Source organism: Adiantum capillus-veneris, chromosome 8, assembly GCF_014529385.1.
Source record: "Adiantum capillus-veneris isolate H3 chromosome 8, ASM1452938v2, whole genome shotgun sequence".
In the NCBI taxonomy this organism is placed as follows: Eukaryota; Viridiplantae; Streptophyta; class Polypodiopsida; order Polypodiales; family Pteridaceae; genus Adiantum; species Adiantum capillus-veneris.
The window spans coordinates 55,747,882-55,753,098 of NC_140938.1; positions in this window are offsets into that span (position 1 = coordinate 55,747,882).

Consider the following 5,217-nt stretch of genomic DNA (forward strand, 5'->3'; position numbering starts at 1 on the left):
TCCTCTGATTTGTCAAAATTTCAGCATCATAACATCGTAAATGGCTCAAAAGACCAAAAAACCAGACATCACAACTCGAAAAAATTTTGGCAGAGTTTCCCCAGAAGTAGAGCAGTGACAACCCAAAATATAGACTGTATATGTATGCATAAACTGTCAACAATAGAACCCGAGCATCAATTAGGAATCACTAGTACATAGCCTATGGCGAGGTTACGAAAAGGGTGCTCCAGCTACCTGTATCACCGAAAGGATCTCCACATTTGAGAATCCCCCAGCTCAATAAAACCTCATGCTATCGACCCTCACACGAAGGCTAATGCAAATCGTGTATAGTCAAGTCTCAGAAATGACTATCTTCCAGACCAAGTCTCAGAAATGGCTGGGACTGCCAAATACAACCAAGTATGGATCCACAACTGCGTACAATGGCAGTTTCCACAAGTAACGTATAATCCAGCAGACAATGCGCTCAAATAGGCGCCAAGTGATGCATACCCACAACAACTGCAAGTGACATCACTGCTAGTATATCACTATACTCCAACTACCTGTACCTGTGTGAATCACCTGTACCTATACCTGTCCCTATAAGATGTAACCTGTAGCCCTGAATCTCGAATCTTGAAGCTCGAAGCAGAAGGTACTCGAAGAAGATCCTCCGTGGGGGCACCAAAAGAATGTGAGCGGGATGAAAACACACGGAACGCCTCTATAATGACCCGACACACACTCTTGGAAGGATACACACACACACACACACACACACACACACACACTATGAGGCACCACTCGGCTTACACAACACACCTGGCCGAGATAGGGAACACACCTATGGAGTGAGAGGAGAGAGACTATCCACTTGCCCACTCCACACAGAGACACACACACACACACACACATACACAAAAAACTCAGCTCAAAAGAGGAGAACTTCTGATATTTAGATACAAATGAGCTTGGGCCAACACCAATGGGGCAAACAGCTCACACAATATGGGTAAAATATGTCAGATACAATCACAAATAGGAGTAGAAACTTCGCTCATAGAAGAAACTTACATAGCAAAAACAGCAAAAAAAGAGTGAGGAATTTGGTAAAATGGACAGCGCCATCGCGTCCGGAACGGCCCAAAACCCCAGTCTACAATGTCAAAGTGCTCAAATCCGACCTCGGATGAGCAGTTTACGGCCAAAACAGGCTCCAAAAATCCCAAAAACACACCTGCGGCTGGTCCTTCTCTCTTCTCCACGTTTTTACTGGTCCTCTCTCAGTTTTTTCAATTCCCACACTTAGCTTTATTACTTGGGCACCCTTGGCCTTTTTGTTGACCTCAAACGGACCCCGAACAGGCCAAAAACTGACCTCGCAGTGCATAGTTGTCACCCTGCTGCATCCATGCGCACACTTGACACTCAAATTTTTCCAATAATGCATCCCGCCACCACGTGAAGTGGCCCCAAAATATGGTCTTCATGATGACCTTTCTGCATAATTACCACAAGAAAACATCCACGTTGTATCCATACTTATTTACGTGCAAGTATTGACCCCATTCGGCCTCCTGACGCCACTAGATGCCATTTGACGCACCTGCTTACCTCATGTCGTTGACCCGCAGATAGCTTCCTCGAGAATTTTTACGCGCTACCAACTCCTCCTTATCATAGAAAAAACACAATGGTACTAGTAACAGTGAAAATCGATGCACTATGTACATGCTGTCCTACCTGTACACATGTGGGCCCCACATAACCACCTGGCTCTGGAAAATGGGCAATCCTTTATTCCATGCACCATGCATGTGTATGTACATATGCACAATCCCTTGCTCCAAAAAACTTCTGACAACGGCATTGGCATCAGTTCACAAGCTACATATTTCAGTGCTCGCGATATTTTGGTTCCAGTGGGAGTAGTTGTTTATACATACATGTATATGTTGACACTTTTGACAATGTTTTTTTTTACTCCCCGCCCGTAGGGATGTTTATTTGCATGCACATGCTTTTGATGCTTGTTTGAGCGTCGTGAAAGACTTGTACGTCTTTGTGGATACTACCATTGTACGCTTTTGTGGAGCCATCTTTTGGCTAGTATGGTAGTCCCGGCCATTTTTGAGACTTGGTCCAGAAGATAGCCATTTTTGAGACTTGGCTATACGTTTTTCTACATAACCTATGTTGTTGAGGGTCGATAGCATGAGGTTTCCATTGAGCTGGGGTATTCTCAAATGTGGAGATACCTACGGTGATACAGGTAGCTGGAGCATCCCTTACGAGGCCTTGCCATAGGACATGTATAGAGTGGTATAGGCTATTGACGCCGAGTTGGTGATCTATGGTCAGTTTGAGAGTTTATGCGCCTTAGTTGGTCTCTATACAGTGTGGTTTTGAGAGGCATTGCCCTCTTTTATGCTTTGAGAGCGACATACTTGGTTATTTTGTCTCGTATTTTGGTTGACATAGTCCCAAATACAAAGGAGACTTTGCCAAAATTTTCTTAGAATCTTTTGGTAGTTTTGCCACCATGTCTACTAGCAAAGACTGTGACATAGATAAAGAAGTTTGACGGCACTAACCGCTTTGGAAGAATCAAATGCATGATGTGCTTGTCCAAAAGAAGCAAAAGTTGCCTATTGCCTATGCAGCTAGGACTGAAGATATGCACATGACTCAGTTTCAATGGGAGGAGCTTGATGAGCTATTTAGGTCTACGATTAGACTGCACCTTGGTGAGTTGGTGTACTTTTTAGTGTTATAATGTGAGACTGCTCATGCTTTATGGCAAAAATTATGCGACACTTACGAAAAGGATACGGCTAGCAATAAGGTTTTCCTGATGCGAAATTTTCAACTTTCGTATGAAGGAGTCAGCTAGTGTTGCCAGCCATATTAATGATTTTGATTATCTTTTTCTCCAAATTCGTGCACAACGCATGACCATTGATGATGAGATGAAAGCAATCTTTTTGCTTTTCTTGTTGCCACCCTCTTAAGATATCTTTTGCACAGTTGTTATAGTAACTCCGCTCCTAATGGTACACTAAAGTACGATGATGTTACTAGTGCACTTTTGTCAGAGGAGATGCATCGAAAGACCATGACTAGCTCGCATTATTCCATGAAGCTCATTATGTGCAAAGGGATGATAAGCAACATAAGGGCCGTTCTTCGCAATGTGAGTCCAAGAAAGAGGGCAACAGAGATGCATCAAATGTTAGATCAAAGTCTCTTGGTCGCCGCAATGTTCAACACCATTATTGTGATAATTTTGGTCACATAAAGAAGGATTGTTATGCTTAGAAGTGGGATAAAGAGAAGGGCAAAGGTAAAGGCAAAGATCATGATGATAAAGAGGAAAAACCAAAGAGTTTGGTTAAGATTGAAGAGTTGAACATAGTTCAGGATGACAGTGATGCACAAGACATTAATATGTTTACTGAAAATAATGATGTCTTTTATGATGCACATGAAACTCTATCTTTGCAAAGTTCTATGCCAGGTGAACTCCTTGCTAGTGGTGAAGTATCCCATACATGGATTCTTGATTCGGGTGCTTCGTTGCATGTCACACCTCATAGGCATTGGTTTACTACATACGAGGAAACCATTGGCTCTGTTACACTTGGTGACAATTATTCTTGTGACATTGTTGGCGTAGGTGATATTTCCATGGTTATGGAAAATGGGGTGAAGTTTATCATCCATAATGTGCGTCATGTTCCAGCCTTGACACGCAATCTGATTTTGGATGGACGTCTTGATGACTTGGGTTACAAAGTCACTTTTCATCATTAGTCTTGGCATGTTACAAAGGGTAATCTTATTAACAACTTATTATGCTTATCCTTTATGCAGATGACATGCTTATTGCTGGTCATTCCAAGAAGGACATTGATGACTTGAAAACCAAGCTGAAAAGTCAATTTGACATGAAAGATTTGGGTGAATCCAATCACATTTTGGGTATGTGCATTACTTGTTACCGTAAGAAGAGGTTGTTGTACCTTTCTCAAAAAGAGTATGTGCACAAGGTTCTTGATCGTTTCAACATGCAGAACAGGAAGGCTTTGAGTACTCCATTGCCTGCATATTTATAACTTAGCAAGAAAGACTGTCCCAAATCTGCTGAGGAAAAAGTTGCAATGGCTAAGGTTCCTTATGCTTCATCTTGTGGTAGTCTCATGTATGCCATGGTGGCTACAAGACCTGACATTGCACATACAGTGGGAGTTGTCAACAGATATATGTCTAGCCCTGGTAAAAAGCATTGGGATGCTATCAAGTCAATTCTCAGATACTTGAGTGGCATTGCAGATAGACAGTTATGCTATGGTCGTGGAGAGTCATCCTTTCAAGGATTTGTCGACAGTGATTATGCAAGCTGTATTGATAGTCGTAAATCAACAACAGGTTGGATTTACACATTTGCTGGTTTTGCTATTTTTTGGAGATCAGTTCTTCAAGACTGTACATCCGTTTCTACCACAGAGGTAGAGTATGTTGCATTGAGTGAGGCATGCAAAGAAGCTACTTGGCTTGCTCTCCTAGTGAACGATCTTGGATTAAAGCAGTGTACACCAGTTCTTCATTGTGACAGTCAGAGTGCTATTGCCTTGGCTAACAGTCCAACGTTTCACTCCATAACGAAACACATTGATGTGTGTTATCACTTCAATCGTGAATGCCTGGCCAACAAGAGCCTCGATTTAGTGAAGATTCCTACGTCAGAGAACACAGTGGATGCACTCAATAAAATTCTCTCCAACCATCAGTTTCAGCACTGTCATGAGTTGATGGGCATTGGGTGAAGAGTGTTTCTCTTCCATTTTTATGGTCTCTCACATTGGCCATCAAGTGGGAGAATGTTAGGTTTAATGGCCATGTGGCCGACCGTCCATCACTAACTGCTACTAACCCTAAGTGTACAAATATACACTTGTGTGAGCCACTAACACTAAGTACAATGTGTATTGTGTCTTAGTGCATAAGATAGAGAAGAAAGAAAGGGGGCACACTGTATGTAACGGATCTCCCCTCCAACCTCTGTGTGTGTGGCTATGGTGGTGTGTGTGAGTGTGTATGTGTGTGCATTCTTCTTCCGCTTTTGTTGTGCTCCCGGCTCCTCCCCTTCACAAAGCAATCACCACAAGTATCACATTGGACCTCAAATGGCTTTGAGAGATCCGGAAGCATAAGGACTGGTTGGGAGGT